Consider the following 23165-nt stretch of genomic DNA (forward strand, 5'->3'; position numbering starts at 1 on the left):
CGGCCTCCCAAAGTGATAAGATTACAGACATGAGCCATTGCGCTCGGCCTCTTTCCTCTAACTCTTACACTGGGGAAACAGAGGACCTTGTGTCGTTGGCTACACAGTCTGGAGTGAAGTGTTCACCTTACTGAGGCAAGGATGGGGGGGTTGCAGGATCAGGGAACAGTAAGGGTTTAAATACCACAAACTCACATTTCTCACAGAATTTTCACAGATTCTCTTGAATAGGTTTCCTCACTGGCCGTTTGCCTTTAGGATGATTTCCAGGGGTTTTAAATGGTTGTTGTAAAGTAACTGTCACGTTTTGCTAGGGAATGGATTAGTGAAGCTCCTCATGCTGTTATGCAATCCTAATGCCATAATATTCTGCCCATATCAAAAAATGCCCTGCAGGTTGATATATGATGGCGGTACAACCTGAAATATCACTTGTAATTTTATTTACGAACCAAATGTTTAAAATTATTTTTTTCGTTTCTTTTATTTTTTTTAGACATGGGGTTTTACTTTGTTGCCCTGGCTGGTCTTGAACCACTGAGCTCAAGTGATAAAAAGATTTTTTGTTAACATTTACTTTTTAAAGATTCCTGGGATGGAATATACAAACCCACATCTCATGAACATCAGGAATCATATCACAAAAATATACATTTCTATTTCTTAATAATTTCATTTTAGATTCAAGGGGCAGATGTACAGTTCTATCAGTGGGAACACTGTGACACTGAGGTTTGGGCTGTGGGTGATCTGGTCATCCTGGCAGTGAGCACAGCACCCCACAGGCAGTCCCTCAGCCCTCACTCTCCACCACCCCTCCCCTCTCCAGCACTCCCCAGTGTCCACTGCTCCCATCTTTATGTGCAAAACAGTATTTTATGGTTTGTAAAAACGTATTTCTCACTTTACAAAACTACTTCTTTAGAGGACTGTAACAGAGAAATGGTTTCCTGTTAAAAGTCATTTGATTTATGAGCTATTAAAATATAGTTAATGCAAATTTTCTTTAATAATCGTTTATAGTGAATGTCAGGATTCAAAAATTCAACCTGAGGCTGGGCACAGTGACTCATATATGTTTGGGAGGCCAAGGCCAAAGGATCGTTTGAGGCCAGGAGTTCTAGACCAGCCTGGGAAACATGGCGAGATCTTGTCTCTGTACATACACACACCTCAGCCTGAGATTTAGAAGTAGTCTACCTGAAGGCTCACTCCTAGCATGTCCTCTAGCATTCATGTCTAGTGGCCTCAGGTTCCCAAAGATAACAATTTTTTCTTGTCTGTTCAGCATTCACATAAAAAGCAATTTAAACTACATATTTTTCTTTTATCGCTATAAAAGGCAACATGGTTTACAGACTTTGCTTTTTTGTTCATTTGAAAATAAATCCCGCAGCTTTTTTCATATCCACTAGTGCCTTCCCTAATTCTTATAAAGGTTCCCAAGATGATGAAGTTGAGCCAGTTGTGGCGGCTCACATTCCTGTAGTCTCAGCTACTTGGGAGGCTGAGGTGGGAGGATCACTTGAACCCAGGACTTCAAGGCTGCAGTGAACTATGTGCTACTATACTTGCAGCTTGGGCAACAGAGATAACCTGTCTCCCCTAAAATATTTTTAATAAATACATTTTTTAAAAGATGGAAGTTTATGTAGCCAGTTCTCTCTAAATAAACATTGAGTATGTTCCCATTCTTTTACCAGTCATTGCTTGCTGAAATCAAGGTGAAAAGCAATAGGTGCAGTCTAAGAGACTTAAAAATCTGCGCTGAACTAAGGCAGTGAAATAAGAACTGAGGAGGTAGTTAGAAAACATGGCAAAATAAATATTTGAAAATTATTGGCCAGGTGTGGTGGCTCACGCCTGTAATAACAACACTTTGGGAGGCTGAGGCGAGCGGATCATGAGATCAAGAGTTCGAGACCAGCCTGGCCAACATAGTGAAACCCCATCTCTACTAATAATACAATTAGCCAGGTATGGTGGTGGGCACCTGTAATCCCAGCTACTCAGGAGGCTGAGGTAGGAGAATGGCTTGCACCTGGGAGGCACAGGTTATAGGGAGCCAAGATAGCACCACTGCACTCCAGCCTAGGCAACAACGTGAGACTCCATCGTCTCAAAAAAAAAAAAAAAAAAAAAAAAAAAAAAAAAAAGATTTTTCATGCTTTAAAAGAATTACATATTTATATTTAAAAGACATTTTATTTTATTGGTAGAGATAGGGGTCTTACTGTGTTGCCCAGATTGTTCTTGAACTCCTAGCCTTAAGTGAATGTCCTGCCTTGGCATGCGCCAACACACCGAGCTGAATTATATTTTTGTAGTGAAATATAGCATACTGGCCGGGTGCAGTGGCTCATGCCTGTAATCCCAGCACTTTGGGAGGCCGAGGTGGGCGGATCACCTGAGGTTGTGATTTCAAGATCAGCCTAACCAACATGGACAAACCCCATCTTTACTAAAAATGCAAAGTTAGCCAGGTGTGGTAGTGCATGCCCTTAATCCTAGCTACTTGGGAGGCTGAGGCAGGAGAATCACTTGAACCCAGGAGGCCAAGCTTGCAGTAAGCTGAGACCGCGCCCCTACATTCCAGCCTGGGCAACAGAGTGAAACTCCGTCTAACACACATAAAAAATAATATATATATATCTCTCATTATAGAATGCATAGAATGTTTTATGTTTAAACCTAACTATAAAATTATACAATTCTGTAGCCTGGGCACTCACAGAATGAATGGACCTTGAGTATGTCCTATCTCCAGTGCTGCTTCACCGTGACTTTGGTTTCCTCCTGTCTCCAGAGGTGACCACTGCCCATAGTTTTGTGGATATTCTTTATAGCTATGCCATTATTTTATCACCAATGTTTTGCTTAGGCTTGCCTCTTTTGCACTTTCTGTGAAAGGAAATAATGGAAATAGGTGTATCCTTGGTGTTTTCCTCCAGTTGTTTCAACATATGCTGGTGTCTGAGGCTTGAGCTACCCAATTTGCTTGACCTTTCTAGTTGGTTTGTGTGTGCACGCTTTTTTTTTGTTTTGAGGCGGAGTTTTGCTCTTTTGCCCAGGCTGGAGTGCAGTGGCACCATCTCAGCTCACCTCAACCTCCACCTTCCGGGTTCAAGCAATTCTCCTGCCTCAGCCTCTTTAGTAGCTGGGATTACGGGCATGCACCATGTCCAGCTAATTTTGTTGTTGTTTTTTAGTAGAGACAGGGTTTCTCCATGTTGGTCACCTGGTCTCAAAATCCCGAACTCAGGTGATCCGCCTGCCTCGTCCTCCCAGAGTTCTGGGATTACAGTCATGAGCCACCATGCCTGGCTGCTGTGTTTTGTTCTTACGGAAAATGCTGCTTTAATCATACTTTAAGTCCCCAAATGCCTATGCATAGTAAATTCTCTATACATTAGAGAAAACTTGCTGTGTTAGATTCTGAGCAACTTTAAGATTGCCACAAAGTCCCAATGGAGTATACAAACTGACCCTCCCACCATTCTTGCACGTGTAGATAATTCCAAATGTTGTCAATCATGTGGAATAATGTTTTTGTTTTTGTTTTTTTTTGAGACGGAGTTTCGCTCGTTACCCAGGCTGGAGTGCAATGGTGCGATCTCTGCTCACCGCAACCTCCGCCTCCTGGGTTCAGGCAATTCTCCTGCCTCAGCCTCCTGAGTAGCTGGGATTACAGGCACGCGCCACCATGCCCAGCTGATTTTTTGTATTTTTAGTAGAGACGGGGTTTCACCATGTCGACCAGGATGGTCTCGAACTCTCGACCTCGTGATCCACCCGCCTCTGCCTCCCAAAGTGCTGGGATTACAGGCTTGAGCCACCGCGCCCGGCGGAATAATGTATTTTTTGCCTGTCTAGTTGGTGTGAAATGAGATCACTGTGTGATTTTTTTTTTGAGACAGCGTCTTGCTGTCACCCAGGCTGCAGTGCAGTGGTGCAATCTCAGCTCACTGCAACCTCTGCCATTTGAATTACCACAGAAATGAATGTTCCTTTGTTCTGCATCTTTGGAAGCATTTGGTGGTGTCAGTATTTTGGAGTTTAACCATTCTGAGGTGTGTAGTGATATACATTCAAAACGTTACAGGAATAATGGACAAAAACGGTCTAGCTTTCAGAAGAACAAGATGAGACCTTGCCTAACATACCTCCAATATTTTAAACTATAGAGAGGGAGCAGAGCAAGATGGCAGAATAGAAGGCTCCCCTGATCATCCCCCTGCAAGGACACCAAATTAACATCTACACAGGAAAAAAAAAAAAAAAACACTTTCATACAAACCAAAAATCAGATAAGCACTTACATAGTACCTAGTTTTAACTTCATATCGCTGAAAGAGGCACTGAAGTGATTTAAAAAATAGTCCTGAATTGCCAACAGTCCCCCTCTCCCACTGCCGGTGGCAGCAGCAAAATGCAGAGAGCATCTCTAGGTGCTGTAGGAGGGAGAACATAGCAATTGTGAGGCACTCAACTCAGTGCTGTCCTATTAGAGCATAAAGGAAAGAAAACCAGACCAAATTCAGCTGATACCTGCCCACAGAGGGCGCATTTAAACCAGCCTCAGCCAGAGGGGAACTGCTGATCCCAGTGGTCTGAACTTGAGTGCCTGCAAACCTCATTGCTGAGGGCTGCAGCTTCTGTCTAAGTAAAGTTGAAAGGCCATCTAGGCCATAAGGACTGCAACTCTTAGGCCAGTCCTAGTGCTGAATGAGGCCCAGAGACAGTGAACTGACAGGGCAGGGAGGAGCAGTGACATATGGCATCAGCCCTCCCTTAACCCCAGGCTGCACAGCTCTCACCTCCAAAAGAGACCCCTTCCACTTGAGGTAGGACACAGAATCAGAGTGGGCTGTGTCTTACATCTTGGATACCAGCCCAGCCATAGCAGGATAAGGCACTGGTCAGAATCAGGAGGCTCCTGTTACAGGGCCTAGCTCCCAGACATTTCTAGACACACCTTGGGCCAGAAGGGAACCTGCTGCCTTGAAGGAAAGGACCCAGTCCTGCATCATCTGTTAACTGAAGAGCCCTTGGACCCTGAATAACCAACAGCAATATCCAGGTACTACATCAAGGGCCTTGGGTGGGCCTCTGAAACTTGCTGGCTTCAGGTGAGACTCGGCACATAACCAGCTGTAATGGCTACAGAGTAAAACCCCTTCTGCTTGAGAAATGCAGAGGGAAAAGTAAGGGGACTTTGTCTTGCCCCTTAAGCACCAGCATGGCCACAGGAGGACAGAGCAACAAGCAAGCTCTTGGGGCCCCTGATTCTAGAATTTGACTCTGATGGCATTTCTGGACCTGTCCTGGGCTAGAGGGGAGCCCACTTTCCTGAAGAGGCAGCATTCATGACAAGCTGACTTAAGAGACCTTTGGCCCTAAGGGAACATCAGCAGTACTCTGACAGAACTCCCTGTGGCTTAGGGTGGTGGCTATGGGGGGAGGTTCCTCTGTCTTTCCAGGGAAGGACTTGTATGATTTGAGTGCCAGCTCAGCCAAGCCACAATACAATAGGACACAAGGTAGACTTCTAAGGTTTTGTGTTTTTTTTTTTTGAGACGGAGTTTCGCTCTTGTTACCCAGGCTGGAGTGCAATGGCGCGATCTCGGCTCACCGCAACCCCCGCCTCCTGGGTTCAGGCAATTCTCCTGCCTCAGCCTCCTGAGTAGCTGGGATTACAGGCACGTACCACCATGCCCAGCTAATTTTTTGTATTTTTAGTAGAGACGGGGTTTCACCATGTTGACCAGGATGGTCTCGATCTCTTGACCTCGTGATCCACCCGCCTCAGCTCCCAAAGTGCTGGGATTACAGGTTTGAGCCACCGCACCCGGCAACTTCTAAGGTTTTTTTTTTTTTTTTTTTTTTGAGACGGAGTTTCGCTCTTGTTACCCAGGCTGGAGTGCAATGGCGCGATCTCGGCTCACCGCAACCTCCGCCTCCTGGGTTCAGGCAATTCTCCTGCGTCAGCCTCCCGAGTAGCTGGGATTACAGGCACGCACCACCATGCCCAGTTGATTTTTTTTGTATTTTTAGTAGAGACGGGGTTTCACCATGTTGACCAGGATGGTCTCGATCTCTTGACCTCGTGATCCACCCACCTCGGCCTCCCAAAGTGCTGGGATTACAGGTTTGAGCCACCGCGCCCGGCCCTAAGGTTTTTTTTATTGTAATCCCTGACTACCAGACGGCATTTCTGGACTCACCTGGGGCTTGGGGGACCTTGCCACGCTCAAAGAAAGGACACAGGCCTGGCTGCCTTTGCCATCTGATTGTAGAGCCCCAGGGGTGGTGAGTGAAGTAGGCAGTAGCCAGGGAGTGGTTATAGCAGGCCTTTGGCAAGACACAGTGCTGGCTTCAGGTCTGACCAAGTGCAGTAATCATGATGGTGGCCACAGGGGTGCTGGTGTCATTCCACCCTCAGCCTTGAGTGACTCAGAACAGAGAGAGAAAAAAACTATGTTTGGGAGATCATAAGGAAAGAGATCAAGAGTATCTACCTGGTAATCAGAGAATTCTCCCAGATTTTGTCCAAGACCATCAAGGCAGTGCCTCTATGCCTGTGCAAGAACCACAGCATTACCGAGTTTGGGGTGCTCCCTAAAGCAGACATAGCTTAGATATCTGGAAAGCCTTCCCTAAGAAGGACAGCTACAAATAAGCCAGGACAGTGAAGACTACAATAAATACCCAATCCTTCAATGCCCAGGCACCAAAGAATATCTACGAGCATCAACACCATCCAGGAAAACATAACCGCACCAAATGAACTAAATAAGGCAACAGGGACCAATCCTGGAGAAAGAGATATGTGACTTTTCAGACAGAATTCAAAATAGATGTGTTGAGGAAACTCAAAGAAATTCAAGATAACACAGAAAAAGGAATTCAGAATTCTATCATGTAAATTTAACAGAGATTGAAATAATTAAAAATCAAGCAGAAATTCTGGAGCTGCCGGGCGCGGTGGCTCAAGCCTGTAATCCCAGCACTTTGGGAGGCCGAGGCGGGTGGATCACGAGGTCGAGAGATCGAGACCATCCTGGTCAACATGGTGAAACCCCATCTCTACTAAAAATACAAAAAATTAGCTGGGCATGGTGGCACGTGCCTGTAATCCCAGCTACTCGGGAGGCTGAGACAGGAGAATTGCCTGAACCCAGGAGGCGGAGGTTGCGGTGAGGCGAGATCGTGCCATTGCACTCCAGTCTGGGTAAAAAGAGCGAAACTCTGTCTCAAAAAAAAAAAAAAAAAAAAAAAAATTCTGGAGCTGAAAAATGCCACTGGCTTATTGAAGAATGCACCAGACTCCTTTAATAGCAGAACTGATCAAACAAAAAAGAATTAGTGAGCCTGAAGACAGGCTATTTGGAAATACACAGAAGACTGAAGAAAAAAGAGTAAGAAACGAACACACCTACAGGATCTAGAAGATAGCCTCAAAAGGACAAATCTAAGAGTTACTGGCCTTAAAGAGGAGGTAGAAAAAAAAAGTAGTAGAAAATTTATTCAAAGTGATGATAGAGAATTTCCAAAACTAGAGAGAGATCAGTATCCAAGTACAAGAAGGTTATGGAACACCAAGCAGATTTAACCCAAAGAAGACTACCTCAAGGCATTTAATAATCAAACTCCCAAAGCTCAAGGATAAAGAAAGGATCCTAAAAAGCAGCAAGATAAAAGAAACAAATAACATAAAACGGAGCTCCAGTACCTCTGACTGCAGACTTTTCAGTGGAAATCTTTAGGGCCAGAAGAGAGTGGCATACATACTTAAAGTGCTGAGGAAAATACTTTCACCCTAGAATAGTATATCCAGTGAAAATGTCCTTCAAGCATGAAGGAAAATTAAAGGCTTTCCCAGATAAACAAAAGCTGAGGGATTTCATCAATACCAGAACAGTCTTACAAGAAATACTAAAGGGAATACTTCAATAAGAAAGAAAAGGACATTAATGAGCAATAAATAACTACCTGAAGGTTCATAATTCACTAGTAACAGTAAAGAGGAAAATACAGAATATTATAACATTTATAACTCTGGTATGTAAACTACTTTTTTTTTTCTTAGAGTCTTGCTCTGTCGCCAGGCTGGAGTGCAGTGGTACAATCTCGACTCACCACAACCTCTGACTCCCTGGTTCAAGTGATTCTCCTGCCTCAGCCTCCTGAGTAGCTGGGAATACAAGCAGGTGCCACCAGGCCCAGCTAATTTTTGTATTTTTAGTAGAGACAGGGTTTCACCATGTTGGCCAGGATCGTCTCGATCTCCTGACCTCGTGATCCACCCTCCTCAGCCTCCTAAAGTTCTAGGATTACAGGCATGAGCCACTGTACCTGGCCCATAAACTACTCTTATCCTAAGTAGAAAGACTCAACAGTGAACCACTCAAAAATAATAAACGTAATTTTTCAAGACATAGTACAGTAAGATATAAATAGAAACAAAGTTTAAAAGTGGGTTGTAGAGTTTCCATTTTCTTTTTGCTTATATATGCAAATGGAATTATCAGTTCAAAATAATGGGTTATAAGATAGTATTTACAAGCTTCCCAGTAACCTTAAACCAAAAAAAAATGGATACAAAAAAAAAATAGACACTAAGTCTTATCACCAGAGAAAATCACCTTCACTAGAGGAAGACAGGAAGAAAAGAGAAGAGAAGAGAAGACCACTAAACAACCAGAAAGCAAATAACAAAATGGCAGGAGTTAAGTCCTTATTTATCAATAATAATGATGAATGTAAATGGACTAAACTCTCCAATCAGAAGACACAGACTGGCTGAATGGATGAAAAAACAAAACCCGGCTGGCATGGTGGCTCACACCTGTAATCTCAGCACTTTGGGAGGCCGAGGTGGGCGGATCACCTGAGGTCAGGAGTTCAAGATCAGCCTGGTCAACATGGTCAAATCCTGTCTTTAAAAAAATTAAAAACAGCCGGGCGCGGTGGCTCAAGCCTGTAATCCCAGCACTTTGGGAGGCCGAGGTGGGTGGATCACGAGGTCAAGAGATCGAGACCATCCTGGTCAACATGGTGAAACCCCGTCTCTACCAAAAATACAAAAAATTAGCTGGGCATGGTAGCGCGTGCCTGTAATCCCAGCTACTCAGGAGGCTGAGGCAGGAGAATTGCCTGAACCCAGGAGGCGGAGGTTGCGGTGAGCCGAGATCGCGCCATTGCACTCCAGCCTGGGTAACAAGAGCGAAACTCCCTCTCATTAAAAAAAAAAAAAAAAAAAAAAAATTAAAAACAAAACAAAACAAAACACTGATCTCCTGCCTACAAGAAATACACTTCACCTATAAAGACACACATAGACTCAAAATAAACGGATGGGAAAAGATATTCTATACTAATGGAAACCAAAAAAGAGCAGTATTTGCTATACTTAGACAAAATAGGTTTCAAGACAAAAACTAAGAAGAAACAAAGAAGGTCACTATATAATAATAAAGGGGTCAGGTCAGCAAAAGGATATAACAGTTGTAAATATATATGCACCCAACACTGGAGCACCCAGATATAAAAAGGAAGTATTATTAGAGCTAGAGAGACAGGCCCTGATACAAATAAGAGCTGGATACTTCAACACCCTGCTTTCAGATTTAGATCTTCCATCCAGAAAATCAATGAAGAAACATCAGACTTAATCTGCACTATAGATGAAATGGATCTAATAGATATTTATACATTTCATCCCAAAGCTGCAGAATACACATTCTTTTCCTCAGCACGTGGATCATTCTCAAGGATAAGCCATATGTAGGGTCACAAAACAAGTCTTAAAACTTCTAAAAACTGAAATAATATCAAGCATCGTCTCTGACCACAATGGAATAAAACCAGAAACAAATAATGAGGAATTTTGGAAACTATACAATATATATAAAGTAAACAATTTGCTCCTGAATGACCAGTGGGTCAATGAAGAAATTAAGAAAACAGAACAGCTTTCCGCTTTGGGCTCGGAGGAGGCCAAGGTGCAACTTTCTTCGGTCATCCCGAATCCGGGTTCATCCAACACCAGCCACCTCCAGCTTGCCACCGAAGTTCGACCCCAACGAGATCAAAGTTGTATACCTGAGGTGCACTGGGAGTGAAGTTGGTGCCACTTCTGTGCTGGCCCCCACGATTGGCCACCTGGGTCTGTCTCCAAAAAAGGTTGGTGATGACATTGCCAAGGCAACGGGTGACTGGAAGGGCCTGGGGATTACAGTGAAACTGACCATTCAGAACAGACAGGCCCAGATTGAGATGGTGCCTTCTGCCTCTGCCCTGATCATCAAAGCCCTTAAGGAACCACCAAGAGACAGAAAGAAACAGAAAAACATTAAACACAACGGGAATATCACTTTCTATGAGATTGTCAGAATTGCTCAACAGATGCAGCACTGATCTTTAGCCAGAGAACTCTCTGGAACCATTAAAGAGATCCTGGAAACTGCCCTGTCTGTGGGCTGCAATGTTGATGGCCGCCACCCTCATGACATCATAGATGACATCAACAGTGGTGTTGTGGAATGCCCAGCTAGTTAAGAAGCACAAAGGAAAACATTTCAATAAAGGTCATTGAACAACTGGTGAAAAGAAAAAGAAAACAGAACAATTTCTTGAAACAAATGAAAATGAAAACACAACATACCAAAAAACCCTATGGCATACAGCAAAAGTAGTACTCAGAGGGCAGTTTATACTTACTATGTGCCTAGATCAAAAAAGAACTTGAAACGATCTAACGAGGCATCTTAAAGATCTAGCAAACAAAAGCACACCAAACCCAAAATTGGTAGAAGAAAAGAAAGAGTAAAGATTAGAGTAGAAATAAATTAAAATACCAAAAGAGGCCGGGCACGGTGGCTCAAGCCTGTAATCCCAGCACTTTGGGAGGCCGAGGCGGGTGGATCACAAGGTCAAGAGATCGAGACCATCCTGGTCAACATGGTGAAACCCTATCTCTACTAAAAATACAAAAAATTAGCTGGGCATGGTGGCACGTGCCTGTAATCCCAGCTACTCAGAAGGCTGAGGCAGGAGAATTGCCTGAACCCAGGAGGCAGAGGTTGCGGTGAGCCGAGATCGCGCCATTGCACTCCAGCCTGGGTAACAAGAGCGAAACTCCGTCTCAAAAAAAAAAAAAAAACAAAAAAAAAAAAAGATTAAAAATTTTTTTGAGATGGTGTCTTGCTCTGTAGCCCAGGCTGGAGTGCAGTGGTGCAATCTCATCTCAGCTCACTCCAACTTCCACCTCCCAGGTCCCGGTTCAGGCAGTTCTCCTACCTCAGCCTCCAGGGTAGCTGGGACTAAAGGCACGCACCACCATGTCCAACTAATTTTTGTTATTTTTAGTAGAGACAGGGTTTTATCATGTTGGCCAGGATGGTCTCTATCTCTTGACCTCATGCTCTGCCTGCCTTGGCCTCCCAAAGTGCTGGGATTACAGGCATAATCCACTGCGCCCAGCCCAATTTTTTTTTTTTTTTTTTTGAGACGGAGTTTTCGCTCGTTACCCAGGCTGGAGTGCAATGGCGCGATCTCGGCTCACCGCAACCTCCGCCTCCTGGGTTCAGGCAATTCTCCTGCCTCAGCCTCCTGAGTAGCTGGGATTGCAGGCACGCGCCACCATGCCCAGCTAATGTTTTGTATTTTTAGTAGAGACGGGGTTTCACCATGTTGACCAGGATGGTCTCGATCTCTTGACCTTGTGATCCACCCGCCTCGGCCTCCCAAAGTGCTGGGATTACAGGCGTTAGCCATCGCGCCCGGCCAGCCCAATTTTTTAAGTTAAACAAAACTAACAAATATTTAGCCAGACTAAATTAAAAAAAAGAGAAAGGATCCAGATAAATAAAATCAGAAATGAAAAAGACGACAAATTATAATGCAAAAATTCAAAGTGGCTTACTTTGAGTAACTATGCCGATAAATTGGAAAATCTGGAAAAAATGCAAAAATTCCTAGATACGCGCTTTCTTTCGGAGCGGCCGGCAGCGGTAGCGGCGACCTGTGCAGCGATGGCCAAGATAAAGGCTCGAGACCTTCGCGGGAAGGAGGAGGAGCTGCTGAAGCAGCTGGACGACCTGAAGGTGGAGCTGTCCCAGCTGCGAGTCGCCAAAGTGACAGGCGGCGCGGCCTCCAAGCTCTCTAAAATCCAAGTCCGCAAATCTGTTGCCCGTGTTCTCACAGTTATTAATCAGACTCAGAAAGAAAACCTCAGGAAATTCTACAAGGGCAAGAGGTACAAGCCCCTGGACCTGCGGCCGAAGAAGACGCGCGCCATGTGCCACGGGCTCAACAAGCACGAAGAGAACCTCAAGGCCAAGAAGCAGCAGCGGAAGGAGCGGCTGTACCCGCGGTAGTACGCGCTCAAGGCCTGAGTGGTGCGCTGTCAATAAAGCACAGCTAGCCTGAGGAAAAAAAAAAAAATTCCTAGATACATACAACCTACTAAGATTGAATCAGGAAGAAATCCAAAACCTGGACGGACCAATAACAAGTAACAATATTGAAGCCATAATAAAAAGTCTTCCAGTACAGAAAAACTCAGAACCCAATGGCGTCAGTGCTGAATTCTATCATTTAAGGAACTAATACCAATCTTACTCAAACTATTCCAAAAAAATAGAGAAGTCGGGAATATTTCCAAACTCAATCCACAAGGCCACTATTACCTTGATACCAAAACCAAAGACTGAGACCATCCTGGCCAACATAGTGAAACTCTGTCTTTACTAAAAATATAAAAATTGGCTGGGCATGGTGGCATGTGCCTGTAATCACAGCCACTTGGGAAGCTGAGGCAGGAGAATCACTTGAACCCATGAGGTGGAGATTGCAGTGAGCGGAGATCACACCACTGCACTCCAGCCTAGGCAACAGAGCAAGACTCCATCTTAAAAAAAAAAAAAAAAAAAAAAGTCACAAGGTTTTGAGAGGAAAAGTTTTCAAGAGAAAAAGCCCACAATTTAGACATGATTTGACTGCTCAAGGAATTTTCTTCTCACCTGAAACAAAAACTATTCCAAGTTTTTTTCAGCCTACAACCAGACAATTGAGTTTTTTTTTTTTTTTTTTTTAAGACGGAGTTTTGCTCATTACCCAGGCTGGAGTGCAATGGCGATCTCGGCTCACCACAACCTCCGCCTCCTGGGTTCAGGCAATTCTCCTGCCTCAGCCTCCTGAGTAGCTGGGACTACAGGCACGCGCCACCATGCCCAGCTAATTTTTCTTTTGCATTTTTAGTAGAGACGGGGTTTCACCATGTTGACCAGGATGGTCTTGATCTCTTGACCTCATGATCCACCCGCCTCAGCCTCCCAAAGGCTGGGATTACAGGCTTGAGCCACCGCGCCCGACTGAGATTTTTTTTTTTGGATTTACAGGATAGAGCAGATCCTGGGTCCCAACTATCTCCTTACTGGCCTCACCACTGAAGGAGCTCACCAGGAGCTCTGTACCCAAGTCTTTACTATGGGAAGAGAGTCACGAGCAACCTTTGAACAACATGAAATTGGCCCTACAACAGCCCCAACTTTAGGACATCCAAATTATACTAAACCTTTTATCTTGTTTGTTCATGAATGTAACAATCAGGCATGAAGAGTTCTTACCCAGAACATGGAGGAAAATGTAAACCCATCACTTATTATATAGCCTGCAATTACAGCCAGTAGCTATCCTAATTCTTTCCCTTTCCTTAGAAAAATCCTCGGGACCATAATCTGTGGATGGCTTTAGCTAAGGCTTATGCTCTAGCAAAAAAAAAAAAAAAGAAAAAGAAAAAAGCAATTCTTGGATTTGTGATTTGTGGGCCGATGCCTAAAAGTCAGAAAACAATTCCACTAATGTCGTATTTCCAGTGAGAGTTATCCTGAAACCCCAGAGTGGAAAGTTACCCTTGATGTTCTAAACATCATTGCCACTTACTTTTCTACACTTGCTGAAAGCAATACACTGACCTTTCGAATTGACCTAACTGCTATACAGAAAACTTTTTTTTTTTTGAGACGGAGTTTCGCTCTTGTTGTCCAGGCTGGAGTGCAATGGCGCAATCTCGGCTCACCGCAACCTCCGCCTCCTGGGTTCAGGCAATTCTCCTGCCTCAGCCTCCCGAGTAGCTGGGATTACAGGCACACACCACCATGCCCAGCTAATTTTTTGCATTTTTAGTAGAGACAGGGTTTCACCATGTTGACCAGGATGGTCTCGATCTCTTGACCTCATGATCCATCCGCCTCGGCCTCCCAAAGTGCTGGGATTACAGGCGTGAGCCACCACGCCCAGCCCCAGAAAACTCTTAAGTTTCCTAGTGGACCTTTTCAGGAGCTATGTGAAGTGATTATAGCAACATAAGGGGCTGCAGCATAACTCCAGCCACTTCAGACCCTGACTCTCAAATCAGGATCAGGGTCTGAAGTGGCTGGAGTTATATTCAGTTATGGGTAGACAAATTTAACTGACTGGTCTGTGACAAAATGGCCAACAACCGGAAATTAGCACCAACCTTGAAACAGATAAAGCTGAACTATGTTCCACTGAGGAGAAATGGGGTTCCTAAGGGTTCATGCTTAGTGGGGTGCCAGTTATATGGAATTTCAAACTAAATCAGGCTGGGTGCAGTGGCTCATGCCTGTAATCCCAGCACTTTGAGAGGCTGAGGCAGGGTGATTACCTAAGGTCAGGAGGTCAAGACCAGTCTGGCCAACACGGTGAAACCTTTACTCTACTAAAAATACAAAAAGTAAACAGGCGAAGTGGCACGTGCCTATAATCCCAGCAACTCGGGAGGCTAAGACAGGAGAATGGCTTGAACCTGGGAGGCAGAGGTTGCAGTGAGCAGAGATCATACCACCGCATTCCAGGTTGGGTGACAGGGAGAGACTCTGTCTCCAAAAATGAAAAATAAACTTAATCAGTAATTTGGGGAAAATCGTAGATTTTCTGGTCAAACAGACCTCCAAGTTTTCAGACAGGTAGAAGCCATCCTCCAAAAGGTGGATGGTAACTGACGTACTCAACAAAAGCACTTAACAGACCATGATGCAGCTTTCGATCTCCTCCTTGCCCATGTTGGGGGCTTATGCATGGCGCTAAACAAACGTAATGGTGTACTTATCTTTCCCCTGATTTTTGCTACTACAAAAAAAGCTTAATTAAAAGGGTGACTGGCCGGGCACAGTGGCTCAAGCCTGTAATCCCAGCACTTTGGGAGGCCAAGGTGGGTGGATCACGAGGTCAAGAGATTGAGACCATCCTGGTCAACAAAGTGAAACCCCGTCTCTACTAAAAATACAAAAAATTAGCTGGGCATGGTGGCACGTGCCTGTGATCCCAGCTACTCAGGAGGCTGAGGCAGGAGAATTGCCTGAACCCGGGAGGCGGAGGTTGCGGTGAGCCAAGATGGCGCTATTGCACTCCAGCCTGGGTAACAAGAGTGAAACTCCGCCTCAAAAAAAAAAAAAAAAGGTAGACTGATAGCACTGTTTCTTTAGACACAAGAAACAAATACACTAAATATTTTATTTATTTATTTTTATTTATTTATTTATTTTGAGACAGAGTCTCACTGTTGCCCAGGCTGGAGTTCAGTGGCACGACTTCAGCTCGCTGCAGCCTCTACCTCCTGGGTTCGAGTGATTCTCCTGCCTCAGCCTCCTGAGTAGCTGAGACTACAGGAACATGCCACCATGTCTGGCTAATTTTTTTTTTTTTTTCTTTTAGTAGAGATGGGTTTTACCATATTGGCTAGGCTGATCTTGAACTCTTGACCTCAAGTGATTTGCTCGCCTCAGCTTCCCAAAGTGTTGCAATTACAAGCATAAGCCAACATGCCCGGCCAAGAATGTTATAACAGAAAAGGAATATATGACTGACCTAACATTGTGACTCGTGAATTCCATACCAAGGCCAAACAAGTCCCACTATGATGGTGACAAAGAGTGACATCAATGACCAAGATTTTGGTCAATCTCTCAAAATTTAGAAGATGAAGAAATAAAATTATCTTTGCAGATGACATAATCCTATGTGTAGAAAATTCTAAAGATTACACACACAGCCGGGCGCGGTGGCTCAAGCCTGTAATCCCAGCACTTTGGGAGGCTGAGGCGGGTGGATCATGAGGTCAAGAGATCGAGACCATCCTGGTCAACATGGTGAAACCCCGTCTCTACTAAAAATACAAAAAACTAGCTGGGCGTGGTGGCGCGTGCCTGTAATCCCAGTTACTCAGGAGGCTGAGGCAGGAGAATTGCCTGAGCCCAGGAGGCGGAGGTTGCGGTGAGCCGAGATCGCGCCATTGCACTCCAGCCTGGGTAACAAGAGCGAAACTCCGTCTCAAAAAAAAAAAAAAAAAAAAAAAAGATTACACACACATTTATGTACACAAAAACTGAACTCATAAATGAATTCAGCAAAGCTGCAGGATACAAAATTAACATTTAAAATTACATTTCAGTACACTAACAATGAATCACCTGAAAAGGAAATTAAGAAAACAATTGCATTAGTAATAACATCAAAACGAATAAAACAGGCCAAGGACAGTGACTCACACCTGTAATCTTAGCAGTCTGGAAGGCCAAGGTGGGAGGATCACTTGAGCCCAGAAGTTCAAGACAAGCCTGAACAACAAAGTCAGACCTCATACAACTACAGATACATAAACACCATGGAATACATGGAATATCATGTCTTTTGCAGGAACATAAACGGAGCTGGAGGCTATATCCTTAGCAAACTAATGCAGGAACAGAAAACCAAATACTGCATGTTCTTACAAGTGGGAGCTAAATGATGAGAACTCACAAGGAAGGAAACAACACACACTGGGGTCTACTTGAGGGTGGAGGGTAGGATGGAGGGAGAAGAGCAGAAAACATAACTATTGGATACTGGGCTTAATACCTGGGTGATGAAATAATCTGTACAACAAGCCCTCATGATGCAAGTTCGCCAGCGTAACAAACCTTCACATCTACCCTCAAACCTAAATTAAAAGTAATTTTAAAAAAAGAAAAGAAATGCCTGCTTGTCAGCCCGGGCAACATGGCAAAACCCTGTCTCTACAAAAAATATAAAATTAGTTGGGCATGGCGATGCATTCTTATAGTCCCAGCTACTCGGGAGGCTGAGATGGGAGGAACACTTGAACCCAGGAGGTCAAGGAGTGAGCCATGCAGTGAGCCATGATTGCTCCACTGCGCTCCTGCCTGGGTCACAGAACGAGACACTGTCTCAAAAATAAAAATAAAAATGAAGATGTCGACTAGTAGCCTGGGCAACGTAGTGAGACTCTGGCTCTACAAAATATAAAAACCAATAAATAAGTTTAATTTAAAAGACCATTTAAGACCGGGCATGGTAGCTCACTGCTCATGCCTGTAATCCCAGCACTTTGAGAGGCCAAGGCGGGTGAATCACCCGAGGTCAGGAGTTCAACACCTGCCTGGCCAACATAGCGAAACCCCATCTCTACTAAAAATACAAAAATTACAGGCATGGTGGCACATGCCTGTAATCCCAGCTACTCGGGAGGCTGAGGCCGGAAAATCACTTGAACCAGGGAGGCAGAGGTTACAGTGACCTGAGATCATGCCATTGCACTCCAGCCTGGTGACAAGAGTGAAACTCCGTCTCAAAAAAAGAAAAAGACAGCCGGGCGCGGTGGCTCAAGCCTGTAATCCCAGCACTTTGGGAGGCTGAGGCGGGTGGATCACAAGGTCGAGAGATCGAGACCAACCTGGTCAACATGGTGAAACCCGGTCTCTACTAAAAATACAAAAAATTAGCTGGGCATGGTGGCACGTGCCTGTAATCCCAGCTACTCAGGAGGCTGAGGCAGGAGAATTGCCTGAACCCAGGAGGCGGAGGTTGCGGTGAGCCGAGATCATGCCATTGCACTCCAGCCTGGGCAACAAGAGCAAAACTCCGTCTCAAAAAAAAATAAAATAAAATAAAAAAAGACAATTTCAATTCATGCTTCATTGGTTCAGACCTCTGCTAACTATGGAATATTTTAGGACAATAGGTGCTATGGCAATGAGGAACTGAGAATTTACGCATGAAAAACTATTCTGTTGGTTAAAGTGAGGAATATCTAATTTGTGCTCCACTTAATACTCAGTAACTTACTAAGATTATCAGGCGTATCTTGCTTAAATTTAGTCGGATGCCCAGTATAACTACAATTTGAGTCCTAGTATTGATTAATCTCTTAACTGATACATTACAGCAGATGTCAAATTTAATTCAGAATCTATCTTGTACAGGCCCCAAGGCCAAGCAGACCATAACATTTTTGTTTTGTAAATTCTCTTAATGTATATTAGATTTCCAACTGGGTTAAGTTGTGGACTTATTTCAGCATTTATTTTATTTTATTTTTAACAGATGGGGTGTTGGCTGGACACAGTGTCTCATGCCTGTAATCCCAGCACTTTGGGAGGCCGATGCAGGCAGATGGCTTGGGCCCAAGACTTCAAGACCAGGCTGGGAACATGGCAAAACCCTACCTCTACAAAACACAAAAAAATTGCAGTGTGGTAGTGGGTGCCAGTGGTCCCAGCTACTCAGGAAGTTGAGGTGGGAGTATCACATGAGCCCAGGAGGTCAAGCCTGCAGTGAGCTGTGATCATGCCACCACACTCAGCCTGGGTGACAGAGCAAGACTCCATGTCAAAAGAGAGAGAGAGAAAGAGAGAAAGGGAAGGAAGGGAGAGAGGGAGGAAAAAAGAACCACTACAACCACTAATGCCATCCATCCTCCTTTCTACCATCATATCTTCCTTGCCTTAACCCTTGCATATGAATCCCTCTCCCTAAACCTCATTTTTTTTTTTTTAGGCAGAGTTTTGCTCTTGTTACCCAATAAACCTCATTTCTTAATATAAATATGAGTATTGCTGGGCGCGGTGGCTCAAGCCTGTAATCCCAGCACTTTGGGAGGCCAAGGCGGGTGGATCACGAGGTCGAGAGATCGAGACCATCCTGGTCAACATGGTGAAACCCCGTCTCTACTAAAAATACAAAAATTAGCTGGGCATGGTGGCGCGTGCCTGTAATCCCAGCTACTCAGGAGGCTGAGGCAGGAGAATTGCCTGAACCCAGGCAAAAAAAAAAAAAAAAAATTCACCTGCCTCATCCTCCCAAGTAGCTGGGATTACAGGCGCAGGCTACCACGTCTGGCTAATTTTTGTGTATTTAGTAGAGACGGGGTTTCACCATGTTGGCCAGGCCGACTTCAAGTGATCTGCCCACCTTGGCCTCCTAAAGTGCTGAGATTACAGGCGTGAGCCGCCGCCCAGCCTGGATATTGAGAGATGTCATGTGCATAGGCTGACATCTAAGATAAACAGTTTGTTCACAGAAGATGCATAAGTGAATCATATCAAAATTGTGGGAATGATAACTGAATTCATAAGAATAAAATAGTTAATAGGAGCGTTTTAATAACAAAATTGTGTATATTTCCTTTTGTTGTTGTTGTTGGGGGGTGTGTGTGTGTGTGTGTGTGTGTGTGTGTGTGTGTTTTGAGATGGAGTCTTGCTCTGTTGCCCAGGCTGGAGTGCAGTGGTGTAATCTCGCCTCACTGCAACCTCTGAGCCTCCTGGGTTCAAGTGATTCTCTTGCCTCAGCCTTTTGGGTAGCTAGGATTACAGGAGCATGCCACCAAGCACAGCTAATTTTTGTAGTTTTAGTAGCAATGGGGTTTCTCCATTTTGGTCAGGCTGGTCTCAAACTCCTTGGCCTCCCAAAGTGTTGCGATTTTAGGCGTGAGCCACTGTGCCTGGCCAAAATTGTATATAGTTCTAGTGTGAAGATATGTAATGCTCCTAGGACAATAGTAGTAGTTAGGGCATTTATTATAATAATATTAGTGTATTCTGCTATGAAAAATAGGGATAGTAGATGTTGAAGGCCAAGACTAGTTCTGATTTGCCTTAAGTCAAATGGGGCGCATTTAGTTTCCACTAGCATTGAAATGAATCCTGCTATGGCCAGGGGTCGTAATGGTAAAATTAATTGTCCAAATTCTTGTGTGAAAAGAATTGATAAAGCCAATGATCCACTTATCAAGGAAACTGATAGGAGACTAATGGCTAAGGCCCCTTCATATAGAATTGTCTGGGCTACTGCTGGGAGTGTGCCAATCAGTGCATATTTTGAATTGGATGCTCATCCTGATCTTAAAATGGGGTAGATTCAGGAGGTGGAGGTTGCAGCGAGCTGAGGTCGTGCCACTGCACTGCAGCCTGAGCAACACAGCAAGACTCCATCTCAAAAAAAAAAAAAGAAAAAAAAAAAAAAGGGTAGATGGCTAAACTTGATGTGGCTAGAATAAATAATACTCTTTTTTTTTTTTTTTTTTTGAGACGGAGTTTCGCTCTTGTTACCCAGGCTGGAGTGCAATGGCGCGATCTTGGCACACCGCAACCTCCGCCCCCTGGGGTCAGGCAATTCTCTTGCCTCAGCCTCCTGAGTAGCTGGGATTGCAGCATGCGCCACCATGCCCAGCTAATTTTTTGTATTTTTAGTAGAGACGGGGTTTCACCATGTTGACCAGGATGGTCTCGATCTCTTGACCTTGTGATCCGCCCGCCTCGGCCTCCCAAAGTGCTGGGATTACAGGCTTGAGCCACCGCGCCCAGCTGAGGCAGGTGAACTGATTGAACCTCAGAGGCTGAGGCTGTAGTGAGCTGAGATGGTGCTACTGCGCTCCAGTTTGATTGACAGAGCAAGACTGTCTCAAAAAAAAAAAAGAAAAAAAGTCAATGTCCACCCTAATATTTAGTATCCCAACACAAACATAAAAAATATGTATGATAAAACAGTTACTTTAATAGAGTAAATAAAAAAATCATAAAAGTTTAAACCCTCTTGTTACTAGCATTGTTAGAGAGGGAGAGAGAGAGAGACAGACAGACAGACATGAGGTCACACTAGATTCCCCAGGCTAAGAGTGTAAGAGGTCAAGAGATCTCTCCCTCCCTTCCTTCCACCTTTTTTTTTCCTTTCTTTTCTTTTTGGTCAGTGGATCTACTTCAAGGAAAAAGAATATTTTCGCTAATTTTTTTCCTCCAGAGAAGCTCAGTTCAGTGTCATCAGAGTTAGGGGCCTCCTTCATGGCAGTGGTTCCTTCATAGGGTTTAAGAATCTCTAGCCTATGTTGGGTTTAAACTAACCCCTTTGTTATGCCACTGGGGTATCATGTGTATTGTCCTATCTACACCCCAGGGTCAGGATACTTGCTGTGATAAAGGCATCTGAAGCAGCAGCAGCAGAGGTACTTAAGGTCCTGGTAAGCCCTCTGCTTTTGGCAGTGTGGATTCAGTGTGTCACCTAACAGCTGCCTTTCTTCCCTTTCTCTCTCTCTCCCCTTTAAATGACCGCTGTTTCAGGAGCTCCCCTCATACAGAATGGACAGTCCACCCTCTCGCTGCACCCTGCTCACCAGTATCAGGCAGGGCTTCACTCTAAACACACAGATAGATCCAGCATCAATTGAAGGAGACTTCTAATAGCATATTCCTGTTCTTAAATGCCAAAGAATTATTTTTTAAAAAGACAGACTCAGTCAGCTGAATATAAAACTCATACTTGATAGGGCTCAACATAAAACACCAAGCAGTACACTCGAAGGACCGGCTCTCTAGCCAGCAGTGTACATGTTGGCCCTCAGGCAGGACAGTGGGTTAGCAAGTCAGAGCAAAACAAGATCCACAAAAATAAGCCGGGCGCAGTGGTGCACACCTGTAATCCCAGCTACTTGGGAGGCTGAGGCAGCAGAACTGCTTATACCTGGGAGGCAAAGTTTGCAGCGAAGTATGATCATACCACTGTACTCCAGCCTGGGTGACAGAGCAAAACTCTGTCTCAAAAAAAAAAAAAAAGTTAATAAAAAAAAAGGAGGAATCACAGGTTGCAATCGGTCTCTGGACAACATGCTCAGGGCACTAAATCATTGTGGTCACCTTCAGAGATGTAGTTCTGATGAAACTGATGATGGTCTGGCACTCACAGAGGGGGTATTAAAAGTTTTATTGCGGCTCAGCATGGTGGCTCATGCCTGTAATCCCAGCACTTTGCAAGACTGAGGCAGGTGGATCACCTGAGGTCAGGAGTTCAAGACCAGCCTGACCAATATAGTGAAAGCCATCTCTACTAAAAATATAAAAATTAGCTGGGTGTGGTGGCCGGCACCTGTAATCCCAGCTACTTGGGAGGCTGAGACAAGAGAATTTATTGAACCTGGGAGGTGGAGGTTGCAGTGAGCCAAGATGGTGCCACTGCACTCCAGCCTGGGTGACAGAGCAAGACTCAGACTTAAAAAAAAAAAAAGGCCTGCCGGGTGCGGTGGCTCAAGCCTGTAATCCCAGCACTTGGGAGGCCGAGGTGGGCGGACCACAAGGTCAAGAGATCGAGACCATCCTGGTCAACATGGTGAAACCCCGTCTGTACTAAAAATACAAAACATTAGCTGGGCATGGTGGCGCATGCTGCAATCCCAGCTACTCAGGAGGCTGAGGCAGGAGAATTGCCTGAACCCAAGGGGCGGAGGTTGCGGTGAGCTGAGATTGCGCCATTGCACTCCAGCCTGGGTAACAAGAGTGAAACTCCGTCTCAAAAAAAAAAAAAAAAAAAAAGCCCTATTGCTCACATTGTTGAGATCTTGGGGAGAGCAGGGCAGGCCCATCAGTCACAACTGAAATGGCCTGAGAGCAAAGAAAGGAGCCTGGCCAGGGTGTGTATTGTGGTTGGAATAGAGTTAGGCACAAGGTACTCTGCACAGGCAGGTGGTTACATGGTTTAAATCTCTTGCCTATGACAGACAAGGGAGCACTTAGACTCATCAGCTTGTCCAGATGTGGGTCACAGGGGAAAAAGGGAAGGATGAGTCTTATGTTATTAGCAATTATTAAATAGGGATTCTGGGCCAGGTGTAGTGGCTCATGCCTGTAATCCCAGCACTTAGGGAGACCAAGGTGGGCAGATCATTTGAGGTCAGGAGTGCGAAACCAGCCTGGCCAACATGGTGAACCCTATCTTTACTAAAACTACAAAAATTAACTGGGCATGGTGGCACACACCTGTAATCCCAGCTACTGGGATTACAGCTCCTGCCGAGGAAGGAGAGTCAATTGAAT

General features: G+C 44.7%; 1 long non-coding RNA gene and 2 pseudogenes across 3 annotated transcripts in view; 2 read left to right on the forward strand and 1 right to left on the reverse strand.

The window, feature by feature from the left end:
• LOC141581030 (uncharacterized) overlaps positions 1–23165 on the reverse strand; it is a 76794-nt gene that overhangs the window by 49614 nt on the left and 4015 nt on the right. The gene's annotated exons all lie outside the window — the stretch shown is intronic.
• On the forward strand, positions 3773–10918 carry LOC101048607 (large ribosomal subunit protein uL11 pseudogene; annotated as a pseudogene).
• Positions 11784–15510, forward strand: LOC101028480 (large ribosomal subunit protein uL29 pseudogene; annotated as a pseudogene).

Source organism: Saimiri boliviensis, chromosome 14, assembly GCF_048565385.1.
Source record: "Saimiri boliviensis isolate mSaiBol1 chromosome 14, mSaiBol1.pri, whole genome shotgun sequence".
Taxonomy (NCBI): Eukaryota; Metazoa; Chordata; class Mammalia; order Primates; family Cebidae; genus Saimiri; species Saimiri boliviensis.